Here is a 21610-nt window from a genome sequence, read left to right as displayed (position 1 = left end):
TCTGCAGGAGAGAAATCTGGTATTAAGAAAAGCTAATCTTTTCCTTAGACTTCTTCAAGGCCTGTTTATTTCTGAAAAAAGAGTTTCAGTATTTTTTCCTACAGCAAATTTTCATTTACTCACTTAGTACAGGAATGAAGGTTACTAGCATTCCTTCATCGCACAAACAGGGAAACAAAAGTTCTTTTGCCTTCCATTTATCAACTTTAACATTTCCACGTCTTCTAAATATCTGGTGTCTGAAGATTTTATTCTTTCCTAGTGACATAGGCTGGTCTGAGGTTTGTTCTGCTTTTATAACAAGCACCCCCATAGAAATAAGATCCCCGGTCTCCATTCTGCCTCCCCTTGAAAGGGAGCAAATACACAGTCCTTTTGCCCATTCCCCAAAGCATGTGAGATGCCCTCCTTAACCCTTTGTAGTACATACAAACATGCAGGCTCACCTTTCAGTTCAGTTCGGTCACTCAGTCATGTCTGACTGTTTGTGACCCCATAAATTGCAGCTCGCCAGGCCTCCCTGTCCATCACCAACTCCAGAGTTCACTCAAACTCACACCCATCGAGTTGGTGATGCCATACCCCCATCTCACCCTCTGTCGTCCCCTTCTCCTCCTGCCCCCAATCCCTCCCAGCATCAGAGTCTTTTCCAATGAGTCAACTCTTCGCATGAGGTGGCCAAAGTAATGGAGTTTCAGCTTTAGCATCATTCCTTCCAAAGAAATTCCAGGGCTGATCTCCTTCAGAATGGACTGGTTGGATCTCCTTGCAGTCCAAGGGACTCTCAAGAGTCTTCTCCAACACCGCAGTTCAAAAGCATCAATTCTTCGGCACTCAGCTTTCTTCACAGTCCAACTCTCCCATCCATACATGACTAATGGAAAAACCATACCCTTGACTAGACGGACCTTTGTTGGTAAAGTAATGTCTTTGCTTTTGAATATGCTCTCTAGGTTGGTCATAACTTTCCTTCCAAGGAGTAAGTGTCTTTTAATTTCATGGCTGCAATCACCATCTGCAGTGATTTTGGAGCCCCCAAAAATAAAGTCTGACACTGTTTCCACTGTTTCCCCATCTATTTCTCATGAAGTGATGGGACCAGATGCCATGATCTTTGTTTTCTGAATGTTGCTTACCTTTATGCTTGTCCAGTTTGCCCTTGTCCTGCTCAGAACCCTCCTCACTCCCCTTAAGCTCTGACACCCAGAGGCAGGCAGCTCTGTGCAGAGACCCCTCCCTAGTGCTCAGAGTTCACACTGTGGATAGAGTAACTTTTTAGAAAGCAATCCCAGTACACAGCCATACAGGCCCAAACACCCCATATGATATAACATAATAAGTAGTTATGTACAACTATGACTTTAACATAACATATAGGTTTTTATTTGAAATAGTATGTTATTCTATATTTTTATTGTGCTACATAAATGTTATTGTTTAAACAAAACAGCAATAGAACTAGTAAATAGTGGTAACAAGTAGTATTTAATAGTAGGACTAATAAAATAAATACTACGTGTGAGAAAAAATAGAGGGATATTTTTATAATGCTGCTTCCTGTCTTCTGACAGCAATTTGTTTTAATCATTTTAACTCTTTGTTGAAGATTTAAATTGTATAGGCTATATTATTCTGTAGTTTTCAGATGCATAACTGGAACACTTTTAAAAAGAAGAACCAAATCAGTGTAATGTGTGTGTGTTAGTCACTCAGTCGTGTCTGACTCTTCGTGACTTCATGAACTGTAAACTGCCAGGCTCCTCTGTCCATGGAATTCTCCAGGCAAGAATACTGGAGTGGGTTGCCATTCCCTTCTCCAGGGAATCTTCCTGATCCAGGGATCAAACATGGGTCTCCTACATTGCAGGCAGAGTCTTTATCATCTGAGCCAATAGGGAAACCATTATTACCTACAGTTTATTTTTAAAAGCCATGACATGAGAGATCAGATGAGATCGAGAGTAGAAAGACCCTGAGCTGATCTCCTAACACCAAAATTACAACCTTTTATGGAACATTAGGCAGAGGAACCAGAGATCAAATTGCCAACATCCGCTGGATCATGGAAAAAGCAAGAGAGTTCCAGAAAAACATCTATTTCTGCTTTATTGACTATGTCAAAGCCTTTGACTGTGTGGATCACAATCAACTGTGGAAAATTCTGAAAGAGAAGGGAATACCAGACCACCTGACCTGCCTCTTGAGAAATCTGCATGAAGGTCAGGAAGCAACAATTAAAACTGGACATGGAACAACAGACTGTTTCCAAATGAGGAAAGGAGTACATCAAGGCTGTATATTGTCACCCTGCTTATTTAGCTTATATTCAGAGCACATCATGAGAAACACTGGGCTGGATGAAGCGCAAGCTGAAATCAAGATTGCTGGGAGAAATATCAATAACCTCAGGTATGCAGATGACACCACTCTTATTGCAGAAAATGAAGAAGAACTAAAGAGCTTCTTGATGAAAGTGAAAGAGGAGAGTGAAAAAGTTGGCTTAAAGCTCAACATTCAGAAAACTAAGATCATGGCAGCTGGTCCCATCACTTCATGACAAATAGATGGGAAAGCAGTGGAAATCGTGACAGACTTTATTTTGGGGGACTCTAAAATCACTTGCAGATGGTGACTGCAGCCATGAAAGATGCTTACTCCTTGGAAGAAAAGTTATGACCAACCTAGACAGCATATTAAAAAGCAAAGACTTACTTTGCCAACAAAGGTCCATCTACTCAAAGCTATGGCTTTTCCAATAGTCATGTATGGATGTGAGAGTTGGACTATAAAGAAAGCTGAGTGCCGGGAGCCAGTGTGAGGAATCCCGCCCGTGACAAGGTCATGAGGAAGGAAGCTGACATACGCAAGGCGTGCTCAGACTTCAGGGACCTCTCTGGAAATTCCTAAGCATGTACCCCAACAAAAATCTGCCGGCTTTTGTGCTCTGCTTTTCTACTCTTCTGACATTTTCTGGAAAAAGCCAATTCAGGGCTTTAGTCTTCTGCATTTGAAAGAGTGTTTCAATCCAAAAAACCCTCTGATGGCTTTCTAGCCTGCCTGCAGGACTCCTACAGCTGCGCATGTGATTGTTTGAGGCCTCCTGACCGCAGGAGGCACAGGAAGCTTAAAACATCCTAGGAATGTAGGAGCTTCCGAGGAGTCAAAATCTTTAGAATAGGACTGATTAAAGGTTTCATTTGTTGAGTCAATATTTGCTGCCAAATTTTCACATCCTTTAGTTGTAGATATAGTTAGAAAAACAAGTAGTAGACCTTGTGTTAGCAACATTAGATCTTTGAGTTAAGTACCTTCTTTGTTATATCCCACTGCACCTTTGTTCTATAGAGATGTAACTTTAATGTTAATGCTTTAAGGAGATGTAGATTAAAGAAAAACACTTCAGGGGAAACAAGATTAACATTCATTAAGGAAGAGAGCCAAAAAGTGTTAACAAGCCTCTTGGCCAGAAGATAATGTAAATCACCTGAGACCTTTTGTATACCAAATGATGTATAGAAAGAGCCTGAGCTGCGAACGCTACATAATCTTGTGTTACCCATTGATCTCTGTGTTTTATCAAAAGTATAAAAGGCCTTCTGAACAATAAAGGATGGGGCCAGCTTCTGGGGCCAGGGGCCAGCTTCTTGGACCAGCTTCTCTAACTAGTCTCCCGGCCTGGTTTCTTGGGGCTCTGGCTCCCCCCGTGTCTCTCTCTCTCTCTCTTTCTTCTTCTCTCTCTCTCTTTCTTCTTCTCTCTCTTTCCCTCTCTCTGCTCTTTACTTTAACTTCAGGCTGAATCTCCACCTGGAGCGCGGAAGCTCGCCAGGTCTACTTACTTGCCCCGGCTGTTAAGACCCGCGAGAAAGGGAGCTTAAGGCGAGGCACCCTTAGATATTCAAGCGGGCGCCAGTGGCCCAACGTAGATGGTGCAAATTCCTTGTCTGGAATTTTATTGGCCTTCCGCGTAAACCAAGCTATTCAGCCCTCTTCCTCCACTTAATCTTCCTACTACACTATAGTTTCTTAATCTAATCTTTCATTAATAAATAAACAAGTCTTTCCAAGCCGACGCCGTCCACCCTTCGAATTCCCTGGATCCACCGGGGCTGGACCCCAGCAGCTGAGCACCGAAGAATTGATGCTTTTGAACTATGGTGTTGGAGAAGACTCTTGAGAGACCCTTGGACTGCAAGGAGATCCAACCAGTCCATCCTAAAGGAAATCAGTCTTGAATGTTCATTGGAAGGACTGATGTTGAAGCTGAAACTTCAATACTTTGGCTACCTGATGTAAAGAGCTGAGTCATTGGAAAAGACCCTGATGTTGGGAATGATTGAAGGTGGGAGAAGAAGGGGACGACAGAGGATGAGAAGGTTGGATGGCATCACTGACTAAATGGACATGAATTTGAGTAAGCTGTGGGAGTTGGTGATGGACAGAAAGGCTTGGCATGCTGCAGTCCATGGGGTTGCAAAAAGTTAGACACAACTGAGCGACTAAACTGAACTGATACCCCCAAGTGGGTGACCCATGAATGGGAAAGCAATTATAACTCCAAAGGCTCTCCCAAGGGAGTGAGCATTCTGAGCCCCTCATTGGGCTCTCAGCCCATGGGTCCTGTACTGGGAAGACAAGATCCCCAAAGATTTGGCTTTCAGGCCAGCAGGGCTTACTTTCAGGAGTCCTAGAGGACTGGGGGAAAACGGAGACTCAACTCTCAAATGGTACACACAAAATCTCATAGGTTCAGGGGCCCAGGGAAGAAGCAAAATTTTAAAGGATCCTGGGTTGAACCTATTTGCTGATCTTGGAGAGTCTCTCAGAGAGGCAGAAAGAAACTGTGACTCAACGTGGAAACAAAGACACTATGGCAGCCACTTGGGAGAGCTCCTTCTGCCATGGGACTCTGGTGCTGGTAAGCATCATTTTGGAATCCTCCCTCTAGATTATCCTCAGGACCCATTCCCACTCCTGCCCAACAGCCTGTGAGCACCAGTATTAGAACATTCAAGCCAAGCAACTAACTGAGTGGGTATACAGTTCCACCTACCTGCAGATAATTTGCTTTAAGACCCCCCGACAAGCCCACCCCCAGACATGGTCCAGGCCACCAGAAATGCCAGAACCCAGCTCCACACACCATTTGGGCAGAAACCAGCCCCAGCATCCCCATTTCCACCCATCAGTGAGCCTGTTCTAGCCTCAGGACCAGCCCCCCACATCACTGAATGCATATGAGCAGCAGGACATCTGGAGGCTTCCCTGGTAACTCAGCTGATAAAGAATCTGCCTGCAGTGCAGGAGTCCCTGATTTGATTCCTGAATCAGTAAGATTCCCTGGAGAAGAGCATGCAACTCACTCCAGTATTTTTGCCTGGAAAATCCCATGGACAGAGGAGCCTGGTGGGCTATAGTCCATGGGGTCGCAAAGCACTGGACATGCCTTAGTGACTAAGCACAAGCACACACATCTGTAGCACCATAGCCTATGGACCCAGCCAACCCACCAACAGGCTAGATCCTGACCTCAGACAGGCTGGCTCCCAGCCTCGCACACTGGAAGGACAACATAGGCTCCAGGATACCATGTATCTTGCCACCAGCTATGTCAGGCAACAGGCCCATCCACGGCAGGGCACTCAGGCCCTGCAGCCAGACTCCAGGGTGCAGCAGTGCCTGGCAATGTGTTGGCTCTAGCCCCAGACCTGACTACACTTCCCAGTGTGTGGGCACCAGCCCTAGGGTTCCTGTGCCCTGACTTCACCTGCCCTATGAGACTGCACTTCCAGAGGAAGACAGAGAAAGACAAATAGTGTGCGATATCACTTACATGTGGAATCTGAAAAAAGAAAACAAACAGTGAATATAAAAAGCAGAAACAGAGATATAAACTAGTGGTCACCATGGGAGAGGGAAGGGAGGAGGGGCAAGTTAGGGTTAGGGAATTAAGAGATATAAACTAAACTATTATGTATAAAATAAATAAGCTGTAAGGATATCACCCATCTAGAGCCAGACATTCTGGAATGTGAAGTCAAGTGGGCCTTAGAAAGCATCACTATGAACAAAGCTGGTGGAGGTGATGGAATTCCAGTGGAGCTATTTCAAATCCTGAAACATGATGCTGTGAAAGTGCTACACTCAATATGCCAGCAAATTTGGAAAACTCAGCAGTGGCCACAGGACTGGAAAAGGTCAGTTTTCATTCCAATCCCAAAGAAAGGCAATGCCAAAGAATGCTCAAACTACCACACAACTGCACTCATCTCACATGCTAGTAAAGTAATGCTCAAAATTCTCCAAGCCAGGCTTCAGCAATACGTGAACTGTGAACTTCCTGATGTTCAAGCTGCTTTTAGAAAAGGCAAAGGAACCAGAGATCAAATTGCCAACATCCTCTGGATCATGGAAAAAGCAAGAGAGTTCCAGAAAAACATCTATTTCTGCTTTATTGACTATGCCAAAGACTTTGACTGTGCGGATCACAATAAACTGTGGAAAATTCTGAAAGAGATGGGAATACCAGACCACCTGACCTGTGTCTTGAGAAATCTGTATGCAGGCCAGGAAGCAACAGTTAGAACTGGACATGGAACAACAGACTGGTTCCAAATAGGAAAAGGAGTCCGTCAAGGCTGTATATTGTCACCCTGCTTATTTAACATATATGCAGAGTACATCATGAGAAACGCTGGACTGGAAGAAACACAAGCTGGAATCAAGATTGCTGGGAGAAATATCAATAACTTCAAATATGCAGATGACACCACCCTTATGGCAGAAAGTGAAGAGGAACTCAAAAGCCTCTTGATGAAAGTAAAAAAGGAGAGTGAAAAAGTTGGCTTAAAGCTCAACATTCAGAAAATGAAGATCATGGCATCTGGTCCCATCACTCCATGGGAAATAGATGGGGAAACAGTGGAAACAGTGTCCGACTTCATTTTGGGGGGATCCAAAATCACTGCAGATGGTGACTGCAGCCATGAAATTAAAAGACACTTACTCCTTGGAAGAAAAATTATGACCAACTTAGATAGCATATTCAAAAGCAGAGACATTACTTTGCCGACTAAGGTCCATCTAGTCAAGGCTATGGTTTTTCCAGTAGTCATATATGGATGTGAGAGTTGGATTGTGAAGAAGGCTGAGTGCCGCAGAATTGATGCGTTTAAACTATGGTGTTGGAGAAGACTCTTGAGAGTCCCTTGGATTGCAAGGAGATCCAACCAATCCATTCTTTTTTTTTTTTTAAGTTTTTATTTTTACTTTATTTTGCTTTACAATACTGTATTGGTTTTGCCATACATTGACATGAATCCACCACGGGTGTACATGCGTTCCCAAACATGAACCCTCCTCCCACTTCCCTCCCCATAACATCCCCCTGGGTCATCCCTGTGCACCAGCCCCAAGCATGCTGTATCCCGCGTCGGACATAGACTGGCGATTCGTTTCTTACATGATAGTATACATCTTTCAGTGCCATTCTCCCAAATCATCCCACCCTCTCCCTCTCCCTCTGAGTCCAAAAGTCCGCTCTACACATCTGTGTCTCTTTTGCTGTCTTGCATACATCATTGCCATCTTTCTAAATTCCATATATATGGGTTAGGATACTGTATTGGTGTTTTTCTTTCTGGCTTACTTCACTCTGTATAATTGGCTCCAGTTTCATCCATCTCATTAGAAATGATTCAAATGTATTCTTTTTAGTGGCTGAGGGAGATCAGCCCTGGGATTTCTTTGGAAGGAATGATGCTAAAGCTGAAGCTCCAGTACTTTGACCACCTCATGCGAAGAGTTGACTCATTGGAAAAGACTCTGATGCTGGGAGGGATTGGGGGCAGGAGGAGAAGGGGATGACAGAGGATGAGATGGCTAGATGGCATCACCGACTCGATGGATGTGAGTCTGAGTGAACTCCGGGAGTTGGTGATGGACAGGGAGGCCTGGCATGCTGCGATTCATGGGGTCGCAAAGAGTCGGACATGACTGAGGAACTGAACCGAACTGAACTGAAGGATATATTGTATAGCACAGGGAATATAATGAATGTTTTATAATAACTATAAATTTATAAAAATAATTACAAAAATTAACCTTTAAAAATTGTGAATCACTACATTGTACACCCTAAGCTTATACAACACTGTTGTTGCTCAGTCACTCAGTTGTGTCCAACTCTTTGTGACCCCAGGGACTGTAGTATGCCAAGCTTCTCTGTTCTTCACCATCTCCTGGACCTTGCTCAAACTCATGTCTATCGAATTACTGATGCCATCCAACCATCTCAACCTCTATCGTTTACTGTAAATCAATTATATCTCAATAAGTGAAAGTGAAAGTCACTCAATCATGTCCAACTCTTTGTGATCCCATGTACTGTAGCCTGCCAGGCTCCTCTGTCAATGGAATTCTCCAGGCAAGAATACTGGAGCGGGTAAACGTTCCCTTCTCCTGAGGATCTTCCCAGGCCTTCCCAGGGATGGAACCCAGGTCTCCCACATTGCAAGTAGATTCTTATCTGAGCCACCAGGAAAGTCTATATCTCAATAAAAAGGGGATAAAAAGCCATGCCACATTCCTTTCTGTCTCTTGATTCACTGGGATGTTTTTACTCTTTCTTTCTCCTCCACTGAGCTACCTCCAACCTTGGAGACACTGTTTTCTTCTGTGCAGTGACAACACTAAATGCTTTTGCATTGGATTCCAAGTGAGCAGGAATTATGGAGTGTCTGCTATATTCCAGACATTGGGCGAGTAGGAGGACTGCAAAGGCATATGACTAAAACTGACCCTTTGACACAAGGACCTCTGAAGGAAGTAAATATGTCCTGAAAACAGGACAGTAGGTTATGAGAAAACCTACTAAATTATCATTATGAAAAGAATAAAATTTAAAACAGTGCATTCTGCTTAGTGTAAAGAGCTAAGTGAAGAAGGAGAAATTACATAACTATAAATGGAAACGTGAATTATGGTTTTCATATCTTTTTAGACATCCATAATCTGTTTGTGGATGAAATTCACTCATCAGTGCTAAATCTGGTAAACTGAACATCCCATTTCCTTAACTTGTATGGAAAAAACTAACATTGGTATCTGAGACCCCTTGCAAAAAAATCACTGTTACATGAGTAATTTTATTTTCAGGAGAGTTTTAATTACAAATTCAGTTTCTTAATGACAGAGGATGAGATGTTTGGATGGCATCACCAACTCAATGGACATGAGTTTGAGTAGGCTCTAGGAGGTGGTGATAGACAGGGAAGCCTGGCATGCAGCAGTCCAGGGGTCGCAAAGAGTCAGACATGACTGAGCGACTGAAATGAACTGAACTGAATGATTATAAGACTATTCAGATTATCTGTTTCATCTTGGTTGAGTTTTGGTAACCGAGGTGTTTGAGGAATTGATTCGTTTAAGTCACTAAAGTGTAAACTTATTACACTTTAGTTATAAGTGTAAACTTATTCATGTTATTCCTTTATTATTCTTTTAATGACTGCAGAATCTGTAGTGACATACCATATTTCATGCCTGACATTGATGACTTGTGTCTTATTTTTATTTTGTTAACCTTACTAGTGGTTTATTAATTTTATTGATTTCTTAAGGAACCAGTTTTTGTTTCATTGATTTTGCTTTGTTTTCCTATTTTCAATTTCAGAATAACTGTGTCATTTCTTCCCTTCTGCCTGCTTATTTTCCATTTTGGTTTCCCAGGCTCTTGAAGTAGAAACTTAGATTACTGTTTTGAAATCTTTCCTCATTTCTAATGTAAGTATTTCTGGCTATAAATTTTCCTCTCAGTAGTTAAGGTACACTCTACATAGGTTTTATATGTTATATTTTCATTTTCATTCATCATTTGGTTCTATATTTTCAAAACTTGCCTTTAAGATTTACTTTTTGATCCATGGATTATTTAGAAATGTGTTGCTGCATTTACAAGTATTTAGAGCTTTTCCTTTTGTCTGTTATTGACATCTAATTTGATCCCATTGTGGTCAAAGAGGACACTCTATAATTTCAATTTTTTTAACTCATTGATTCTTTTATTTTATGGCCCAGGATATGGCCAGTCTTAGCAAATCACTTGAACAAAATGTGTTTTATGTTTATTGTATGTGGAGTGTTGTGTTATACACATCATTTATATTAAGGCAATTATTTGATGTGTTAGGGGTTATGTCTATTATTTGATTTCTGGAAAATGCAATATTTACTGACACAAAATATATTATTATTCATAAGACACATTTAAAACTAATTTAAAAGAGTATAAATGATACAAAGTTGTTCTTAGGCCACAGTAGAAGTAAATAAGAAATCAATAACAGAAAGGAAGCTAGAAGATCTCCAGTATCTGGAAATTAAGCAATATACTTCTCAGTAACACATGAGTGAAGAAAGAAGTCTCAATAGAAGTTTAAAAATGTTTTTAAATAAAGAAAAATGGAAATACAGCATATGAAAATGTGTGGGACTCAGTGAAAGCAGCACTTAGAAGACTATTAAAATATTAAATACATATATTAAAAAGAGGAAAATATAAGAGCAACAACCTAAGCATCTGCCTTAGGACTAAGACACTAGATGAAGAACAATTAAAGTCAAAAGCAAGGAAAAAGGAAGATATAAATATTAGAGTAGAACTCAAGGAAATTGACCATTAAAAAAGACAGAAAAATCATGAAGAAAAACCTGATTCTTTTTTAAAAGTCAATAAAATTGATAAAGCTCTCACCAGGATAACCAACTGAAGAAAAGAGGAAAGAAATGTTACCATTATCAAAAATTAAAGAGGGATCATCACTAAAGATCCCAGGTACACTAAAAATTTAATCAAGGGATACAATGAACAACTATATAACTACAAATTCGATAACTTGGATGAAATGGATCAATTTCTTGAAAAACAAAAACTCATGGGAAGAGAAATAGATCATTTGAAAGGACTTACATCTATTAAAGAGAATGAATCAACAGTGAATAACCTCTCAAAGAGAAAGCACCAGCCCCAGATCGGTTCAATGCTGAATCCTACCAAAGATTTTTTTTTTTTTTTTGCTTTGTAATCAGTATATTAAAGAGACATTCATACATTTCAAGAATTGCTTAAATTCTGATACCAGATTTAAGCTTGTGAACATATGACTTTAAACATACAATTAAAGCTATTCATCATAATTTGCTATACTACCAACATTAAATTACAGTTACTCTGAGAGAGTACAGTTACGTAGAGAGTTTGCCCTCTAGTGAGTTTAGCAACCTGGAGAGTTTGCCCTCTCTAGGTTGCTAAACTCACTAATGTTTTTTATATCCCTTGGAATCTTCTGTATAGACAATCATATCAGGTGCTTATAAACACAGCTCTATTTCTTCCTTTTCAGTCTGTATGATTTTAGTACTTTTTTGTTTTTGCCTTACCTTACTGGCTAGAATCTCTAGTACAATGATAAATAAAAATGGTGACAAAAAATACCTTTGGCTGGATACTGATCTTAGGGAGAAAGAATCCCAACTTTCACCATTAAGCATAATGCAATCTGTAAAACTTCTTGTAAATGCTTTTTTTATTATATTTCTGCATTTTAAAAGTAAGATAAATGGATTTGTGGTTTTATTACATGCTTTTTCGGCATCAATTGAGATGACCATATGGATCCTTTTTAATTCTGGTGATGTACTGAATTACATTTAAAAAATAATATTAACCCACTTGTATTCCATTCAGGTGTTATTCTTTCTCATTGTCTTATCTTTGCTATCTTTTTAATCTTCATGTTTATGAGAAATGTTTGCAGTTATCTTGTAATATCTTTGTCTAGTTAATTTTTTTTAATTTTTATTTTTACTATACTTTACTTTACAATACTGTATTGATTCTGCCATACATTGACATGAATCCACCACGGGTGTACTCATTGACTGGGTCAGGAAATGTTCCTCGTCTTTTCTTCGGAAGAGTCTGTGTGGAACTTATATTCTTTCTTAAATGTTTAGAAGAATTCACAAATGGAGCCATAATGGCTTAAATGAATTTTTTTTATGTGTGTGAGAAAGGCTTTTAACTATAGATTCTATTTCTTTAATAGTCATATGATTATTAAAGTTATCTGCTGCTTATTGGATGAATTCTACTAGTTTGTCTGTTTCAAAGAATTTGTCTGTTTCATCTGAATCATTGAGTTTATTGGCATAAAGTTGTTCATAATATTGCTAAAATTGTCTTAGTGTCTATAAGATCTTAGTGATAGACTTTAATTTCTGTTGTTTGTGATTTTATCTTTCTCTTTTTTTCCTGATATGTCAGGCTATTAAATTATCAATTTTATTGATATTCTCTAAAAACCAGCTGAATTAGATTTTCCCTGTTGTTTCTGTTTTCTGTATCACTGCTTTCTGTTCTTATCTTCCTCTCTTCTTTCTTCACCTTGATTTATCCTTCTTTTCCTACTTTCTTAATGCAGAAACTTAGATCTTTGATGAGATCTTATATCTAATACAGATTTAGCACTGTTTTACCTCATACTATAAATTTTAAGATAGCTTAGTTTCATTTTAATTCACCTCAAAATGTTTTCTAGTTTCCACTTTGATTTATTCCTGATCCACAGGTTGTATAAAAGTGTGTTGCTTAGTTTCCACATATTTGGGAATTAAAGATATATTTCTGTTATTAGTTTTTTATTAATAATAGAGAATGTTCTTTGATTTATTTTAAATTTGAGACTATTATGACCCAGAAGGTGGCAAATTATCTACAAACATTTGAAAAGACTGAATTTTCCTGCTTTTGAACATAGTGTTTTATAGATGGACATTAGGTCAAGTTAGCTGATAGTGCTGTTCAGATCTATATCTATAAGAAACCTCGCTGAGATTTTAATAAGAATTGCATTAAATCTATTATCAACTTAAGGATAATTGGCAAATTTATAGTCAATATGTTGTCTTTCAAATCATTAAAACAAAGACTTATCATTTAATTTAATCTTCTTGGTTTCTTTCACCAGCACTTTATATTTTTTAGTATACACATTCTCTATACATTTTATTAGATTTATACCTGTGTGTGTTAAGTTGCTCAGTCGTGTCCGACTCTTCGTGACCCATGGACTGTAGCCACCAGGCTCCTCTGTCCATGGGATTCTCCAGGCAAGCATACTGGAGTGGATTGCCATGCCCTCCTTCACGGGATCTTCCTGACCCAGAGATAGAACCTGAGTCTCATGTCTCCTGCATTCGCAAGGGGGTTCTTTACCACTAACACCACCTGGGAAGCCCAGATTTATACCTAAGTACTTCATTTTTTTCAGTGATTGAAAGTGGTATTTTTAGATTATGGTTTCTGAATATTCATTGTTTTTGTATAAATGCAGTTGAGTCTTACATGTTACTCTTGCAATGTTACTTATTTATTAATTCTAGAAGTTTTTGTAGATTTTTTATCTACAAAATACAATATATAGAGACATATAGATAAGCATATCACCTGCAAATTACGATTTTATTCTTCCTTCAGAATTGGTGTGCCTTTTCCTGTCCTTGCCATTTACAGTGTCTATAATTCCCAGTACTATAAAGAATAAGCGTAGTGAGAGTGAACATTCTTGCCTTGCTCTCAGTTTTCGGGAGATAGCATTCAGTCTTCTATAATAAGGAATAGTGTGAACTGTAGCTTTTGCATAAATATTCTGTATCCATTTGAGTTAGTTCTTCTATATCCCAATCTTTCTGAGAAAGAGTTTTTATCATAAATTGGTGTGGGATTTTCAAAATAATGTTTTTGTCTCAGTTGATATTATCATATGATTTTTTTCTTTGCCTAGTTGGTATGGTGAATTATATTTATTTTAGAACACTGAACCAAACTTTCACACATAAAAGTCCCACTTGTTCATAGTATATAGTTTTTTATATACTGCTGGATTTAGTTTGCTAATATTTTGTTATAGTAAATTCATGAAAGATATTGTTCTGTAGTTTTTCCTTTTTCCATCATTTTCTGATTTTGGTATCTCATCTAATTGTAAATGTGAGCTGGAAAAGTGCTGCCCTCCACTCCCACCCCTCAGCTCTCATGTGCCTGCCTCTCAGGAAGTTGCCAAACAGCACAGACAGCATCATCTTGTATATTTGAAAACACGTCTGTTACTAGTGAGGAAGGCCTAATGGTGGTAGCCTGACCCAGACTTTGTTCCTACAGAAGCTCTGGTTCAGCAGCCACATTCTCTGATTTTGGTGTCTAACTGACCTAATCAAACAAATTTAGGAAGTGTTCTCTCTGTTTTCTGGAAGCAGTTGTATTAAAATTGTGTTAATTCATTAATTCATCTAAGTATTTAGTAGAATTTGACAGTGAAACACATTGGCCTAGAGATTTCTTTTTCAGGAGAGCTTGCAATCATGAATTCAATTTATTAAATCGTTATAGAACTTGAGTTTGTGCAAGCTCTGGGAGTTGGTGATGAACAAGGAAGCCTGGTGTGCTGCAGTCCACAAATTGAGTGACTGAACTGAACTGATAGAACTATTCAGATTATTTGTTTCATTTTGGTTGCTTTTTGGCAGCTTTCGTTTTTCAAGGAATTGGTCTATTTCTACTGACTATTCCAATATTCTAAAGATTCAAATTTATAAGTATAAAGTTATTCATATGATTTCTTTGTTATCCTTATAATCCTGTTTAATGATTATAGGATTTTTAGTGGTAGTTTCATTTCATACTTGATATTGGTGCAAACTCTTGCTAAACTTCTTTCAATTTTACTAATTTTTTTAAAGAAACGATCTTTAATTTTATTAGTTTTCTCTATCGTTTTCCTATTTTCAGTGTCACTAGTTTCTGCTCTGAACTTTATTATTTCCTCTCCTCTACTTTCAGATCATTTTGCTCCTTTTTCAGTCTTGAGGTATGAACTTACGTTTAGATATGAGACTTCCTCCTTTCTCATGTAAGCGTGTAGTTTAAGTTTCCTCTAAACAGTTTTAACTATACCCTACATATTTTCATATATTTTTTAAAAATGTCATTCATCATTTGGTTCTACTTTTTAAAAAGAAATTCCTTTGAGACTACCCCTTCAATCCATGGGTTATTCAGAAACATATTGTTTCATTTCCATATGTTTAGGGATTTTCCCTTTTGTCTATGTTATTGATTTCTAGCTTGATTCCATTATGCCTACATAATACATTCTGGATGATTTCAGTTATTTTAAATGCTTTAATATTGTTTTTTGGTCCAAGATACAGTCTATCTTTGTGAATGTTTGTGAGAATTTGAGAAAAGATGTGTATTCTTCTGCCATTGGATAGAGTATTCTATATACGCAAATTAGATCCTGTTAATAGATCCTATTTTTCATATCTATTTCCTTACTGATTTTCGCTCCAGTAATTCTATTAGTTGATAAGAAGTGGACATTGAAGTTCCCAATCATAATTTTGGCTTTATCTATTTCTCCTTTAGTTCTATCAGTTTTTGCTACATGTGTTTTGAAGCTCTGTTGTTTTTTGTGTACACATTTAAAATTATGTCTTCCTTTTATCTTTATGTAATGTTCCCCTTTGTCTTTGTTTTCTTTGCTCTGGAATCTATATTATTGGCTATTAATACTGTCATTCATGTCTCTTTTTAAATTGATATTCTTTTGGCATGTCCTTTTCCATTCTTTTACTTTCAACCTATCTGTAATTATTGAATTTGAAGTGAATTTCTCATAAACGGCAGACAGATCATTTTAATCTACTCTTCCAAGCTTGCCTTGTAATTTTAATTGCTCTCAATTGCAGGGTCTGATGCAGCTCTTTGCAATGGAATGTTTAATGTCCACCAATCAGGCTGCCATGGAGTCTTCAGGAAATGCCAAGGCTACCTCAAGCTGATTAGTGCCATTTATAATCTGGCTCAGAAATGCAACCTAATAATCTCCATCTGCTCTAGATTTGGAACTGTAAACTTGAAATGTCATGATAATGACTTTCTTACCCAGCTACCCCTTTCCCCCCATTTGCTGATCTCTCTCTGAGGGAACTTTCCCCAGCAATACCAGATGGAATTCACCTTTTTTTCTCTTCAGTTTCCCAGGGAATACAGCATGGGATGTATTAGTTCGGATTTTGTCCTAAATCTGGAACTCATTTTATATAATCAGGCTCTCTGTTGTTTAACCCTTGAGTGCTGGCTCCCATAGCGTGGCAGTCCAGGGCCAACATTATGGAGAGGTTTCTGGAGACTTGCAAGGTCACAGGGAAAGAAGGACTCACCATTTAATTTACACATTCCCTTCAGGGTCCCATATAAGTGTCCCCAATACGGGAAAGCTTTCCTGCCCATACCACACCAGAAATATTTCTCCCTTCTCTAAAGTATTATAATATTATTTATACCACCTGTTTTGATAGTTTCCTCTAAATTAAAAAATCATTCATTGATGGTCTTCTGGATTCTTAGCACTTTTTCAGGTTTTAAAGTAATGGAGGGAGATAAGCTGGAAAAGGGCTTTCCCAAGTGGCACTAGTGGTAAAGAACCTACCTGCCAATGAAGGAGACATAATAGACGCGGGTTTGGGAAGTTCCCCTGGAGGAGGGCATGGTAACCCACTCCAGTATTATTGCCTGGAGAATCCCACAGACAGAGGAGCCAGGCAGGCTACAGTCCACAGGGCCGCAAAGAGTCGAACACAACTGAAGTGACTTAGCATGCACACACGCAAATGGAAAAAGCCCCCTAGCGTTGTCCTGTGTCCCGCACAGCCCAGATGAAGAGCAGGCACTCAGGTCATTCAGTGATGGTTATAGTGAGCACTGGGCAGCTTGATAGAATGAGATGAGGCTTCACTCTGTTCTTTTGATATCCTCCTAGTCAGTGTTCTTACAATGACATTGCAAAGTGCAGACATGCTCTGAATGTTCACTGAGTGATTTGCTGAAAAACAGCCAGTATCAGTTCCTCCAGAGGATCCACTCTGATGTCTTATACCCCAGCCTACACTCCACACCAGGCATGGAGCTTCAAGCCTTCCCTGCCTGCATGCTCCACTCTGACCAAAGGTGAAGATCAGATGATGGTGAGAGGCTGGATACAGGCACAGACCAAGCATCCACAGAAATTGTCTCCTTGCAACCAACTGCACTCAGCCTTGAAGCTCATCTCTCCCAGCTCCCAAGACTTCACCCCTAAAAGGGCAAAAATATGAAAACAAAATAACTGGATGGAGTAATCAGATCATTATATACCCCTGCTATGATTGACAAGAAAACAGAACCTCGCTCTAACAGGTGAGACCCCTGAAGATCCTGAGAGACCAGGGAAACAAAAACTCCCATTCTCATTACTTTCAATCTAGATCAAGCCCAAACATAAAATGAATAGAATACCCAGATACCAGTACTTCCAAAGGGGAAAAGAAAAGCATTCTTATTTTGATGCCGAGAGGAAAAATTTTGTTCAATCTCCTTATAAAGAATGCAGTGAAAACTGTTGCCTTATAAACTTAATTCATGTATTAGAAATGATCTGTACAGATCAAGCTGAATAACTTTAATCATTCATTCAATGTGTTTACATTTTTTTCCTTCTGGATTCACGGTCCTAGTGCTCTAAATACAGATATGCCCTCTGTTCACCCACTCCGTACATTTTAAAAAGAGGTTCTGTGTCCTGTGTTGGTTGAAGTACCTGGCTGAGTGTTGATGGCATTGAATACAGAGATGGCTTTCATTTTGGCATCACCAGATGACCACAACAGGAAATCTGCTCAACAACCAAACCAAGGCCCCAGGAAACATAGACATAAGAACTTGTATCTGAATTTTGGGGGCCAAAGCTTTCTCAAAGGGGATTTTCACTGTCAAAAACTACCTCAAAGAAATGCAATTTCACATCTATATTCATATGTAAAATCACAAAATGATTTTTTAAATGTCCTATATTTCAGTCTTTTCAACAAATGGTGCTGGAGTAATTGGACACTCATAGGCCAAAAAAGCAGCTTCCCATATGGTGATAGTGGTAAACAATCCACCTGTCAATGCAGGAGACGCAAGAGACATGGGTTCAGTCCCTGGGTTGGGAATATCTGGATGAGGAAGTGGCAGTCCACTCCAGTATTCTTGCCTGGAAAATCCCATGGACAGAGGACTACAGTTCTCTTGGGCTACAGTCCACAGGGTCACGAAGAGTTGGACGTGACTGAGCACACACATATAATACAATGTGTATAGAATATTGGAAACAAAACAAAAACTTTAAACCTCACACATTATATACTCCATAACTCAAAATGGGTAATAGGTTTAAACATAAAACATAAAGCTATAAAACTTTTGGGAAAAAAAAATAGGAAAAAATCTTCAAGGCCGAGGGGTGGTGAATGGACATGACACCAAAAGCACAACCCATCAGAGGAAAAGCTCAGTAAATCTGACTTTCTCAACAATAAGGACTTGGTCTGAGAAAACCCAGGTGAAGAGGACAAAAAGACAGCCTATAGATTGGGAGAGAGAACCTCAAAGCACACATCTGAGAAAAGACTTCTACATAGAAAATTTAGAGAACTCTTGAAATTCAACATTAAAAACAAAAGCAAATAATACAATCAAATATGAGCAAAAGGCATGAACAGACACTTCACTGAGGAGGATACAGATGGTAGAGAAGCACATGATTTTAAATATAAAATATATAAATCTATCTGTGTTCTGCTGTGCTGTGCCTAGTCACTCAGTCATGCCCTACTCTTTGTGACCCTATGGACTGTAGCCAGCCAGGCTCCTCTATCCATGGGAATTCTCCAGGCAAGAATACTGGAGTGCCATGCCCTCCTCCAGGGGATCTTCCCAACCCAGGGCTCAAACCCAAGTCTTCCTCATTGCAGGTGGATTCTCTACCATCTGAGCCACCAGGGAAGCCCAAGAATACTGGAGTGGGTAGCCTATCCCTCCCCCAGGGAAACTTCCCAACCCAGGAAACTAATTCAAGTCTTCTGCATTGCAGGTGGATTCTTTACCAGCTGTGTTACCGGGGAAGCCCTTTGTATATGGTACCAGTGTCAGTTTCCTGGTTTTGATATTGAACTATAGTTTCATACTACATAACCTTCAAGGGAACCTGGGTGAAGAATGCATGTGGCATCGCTCTATTGTTTTTGTAACTTCCTGGGAAGTTATAATTATTTCAGAATTAAAAGTTTTCCAAAAACTCTCATATCCTGTAAGCATCATTAAAATGGAATCTTATCTGTTCTGAAATGATTGTAAATTGTTAAATTAGACCTCTTTTGGTGTTTTACAACTTGTCAAAAACAGGAAGCTTTGAGTTTAGAGGGCAGTGGCACCAAGTTTTCCCATTTGTTTATTCATTAGACTTATTTTGGCGGAATTAATGTTTGAATCAGCACTAGGTTTGTATGGGCAACTGCTTTCCCGTATGAATCTGGTTTATCATTTCTACAGACCTCGGGGCTGCCCCAGATAGAGTCCTACTCCACCCCCACCCCACCCGCCGCCCATTGGCCAATGCAGGCAAGTGGAAACAAAAAGTGAAAGGGGCTTACCTGGTGGCTCAGGTGGTAAAATCATTCTTCCAGGTGGCACTAGTGGTAAAGAACTCTCCTGCCAATGCAGGAGACATGATGAGACCTGGGTTCCATCCCTGGGTCGGGAAGATCCCCTGGAGAAAGGAATAGCTACCCACTCCAGGATTCTTGCCTGGAGAATTCCATGGACAGAGGAGCCTGGTGGGCTACAGTCCATGGGGTTGCAAAGAGTCAGACACGACCGAGTGACTAATAGTGTCCTACTCCTCCCCACGCCCATTGGCCAATCCAGGTAGGTAACAGGGTTAAATACAAACTTGGCACGAGGTAGGGGTCAGGGCTGCTGAGATGCCAGGGTTGGCGCTGCCTTCTGCATCTGCGCTGGCCTTCCACATAGTCATGGTGGGGATAGTGAGCTGAAACCACAGGCTATGCTGTGGACGAGGAATTCAGGAGCAGGACAGAACTCTCTTCTTCCTCACACTCTGCTGAAATAGCTCTCATTATTTCTGTGAGGGGAGAACGAGAGCTTTGCTGGTTTCCAGTCCCATTTCCCAGGTCAAAGGACATGAGGAGTGGCGACTGCCTTCATGGTCTTCCACCCAGAATCCCAAACTTGGAATTTGCAATAGGTGGGTGGTGGAGTTGAGGGACCTAGAGAGAGAGAAAGATGGAGAGAAACAGAGAGGGACAGGCTCGGGGTAGAGGGGTGGGGATTTGGGAATGATTCATGGCTCTTTCTTCAGCTCAGTTCAGTCACTCAGTTCAGTCGCTCAGTTGTGTCCTGCTCTTTGTGACCCCATGAATCGCAGCATGCCAGGCCTCCCTGTCCATCACCATCTCCTGGAGTTCACTCAAACTTACATCCATCGAGTCAGTGATGCCATCCAGCCATCTCATCCTCTGTCGTCCCCTTCTCCTCCTGCCCCCAATCCCTCCCAGCATCAGAGTCTTTTCCAATGAGTCAATTCTTCTCATGAGGTGGCCAAAGTACTGGAGTTTCAGCTTTAGCATCATTCCTTCCAAAGAAATCCCAGGGTTGATCTCCTTCAGAATGGACTGGTTGGATCTCCTTGCAGTCCACGGGACTCTCAAGAGTCTTCTCCAACACCACAGTTCAAAAGCATCAATTCTTTGGCGCTCAGCTTTCTTCACAGTCCAACTCTCACATCCATACATGATCACAGGAAAAACCATAGCCTTGACTAGACAGACCTAGGTCGGCAAAGTAATATCTCTGCTTTTGAATATGCTATCTAGGTTGGTCATAACTTTTCTTCCATGGAGTAAGTGTCTTTTAATTTCATGGCTGCAGTCACCATCTGCAGTGATTTTGGAGCCCAAAAAAATGAATCTGACATTGTTTCCACTGCTTTCCCATCTATTCCCCATGAAGTGATGGGACCGGATGCCATGATCTTCGTTTTCTGAATGTTGAGCTTTAGGCCAGCTTTTTCACTCTCCTCTTTCACTTTCATCAAGAGGCTTTTTAGTTCCTCTTCACTTTCTGCCATAAGGGTGGTTTCATCTGCATATCTGAGGTGATTGATATTTCTCTCGGCAATCTTGATTTCAGCTTGTGTTTCTTCCAGTCCAGCGTTTCTCATGATGTACTCTGCATAGAAGTTAAATAAGCAGGGTGACAATATAAAGCCTTGACGTACTCCTTTTCTTATTTGGAACCAGTCTATTGTTCCATGTCCAGTTCTAACTGTTGCTTCTTGACCTGCATACAGATTTCTCAAGAGGCAGGTCAGGTGGTCTGGTATTCCCATCTCTTTCAGAATTTTCAACAGTTTATTGTGATCCACACAGTCAAAGGCTTTGACATAGTCAATAAAGCAGAAATAGATGTTTTTCTGGAACTCTCCTGCTTTTTCGAGGATCCAGCAGATGTTGGCAATTTGATCTCTGGTTCCTTTGCCTTTTCTAAAAGCAGCTTGAACATCAGGAAGTTCACGGTTCACGTATTGTTGAAGCCTGGCTTGGAGAATCTTGAGCATCACTTTACTAGCATGTGAGATGAGTTAAACCTCACTTTCTGCATCAGTGAAGG

General features: G+C 40.0%; 1 long non-coding RNA gene across 1 annotated transcript; it reads right to left on the bottom strand.

The window, feature by feature from the left end:
- Positions 1-15663: 15663 nt before the first annotated feature.
- On the bottom strand, positions 15664-20983 carry LOC138433283 (uncharacterized). The gene is made up of 2 exons (XR_011254231.1): positions 19573-20983; positions 15664-17194 (listed from the first exon to the last, which is right to left on the bottom strand). It is a non-coding gene; the product is annotated as an uncharacterized lncRNA (long non-coding RNA).
- Between the last annotated feature and the right edge of the window lie 627 nt (positions 20984-21610).

Source organism: Ovis canadensis, chromosome 2 (assembly GCF_042477335.2).
Source record: "Ovis canadensis isolate MfBH-ARS-UI-01 breed Bighorn chromosome 2, ARS-UI_OviCan_v2, whole genome shotgun sequence".
Classification (NCBI taxonomy): domain Eukaryota; kingdom Metazoa; phylum Chordata; class Mammalia; order Artiodactyla; family Bovidae; genus Ovis; species Ovis canadensis.
Note: the sequence above shows the minus strand (reverse complement) of the source record. Positions and strands in the feature narration are given on the sequence as shown.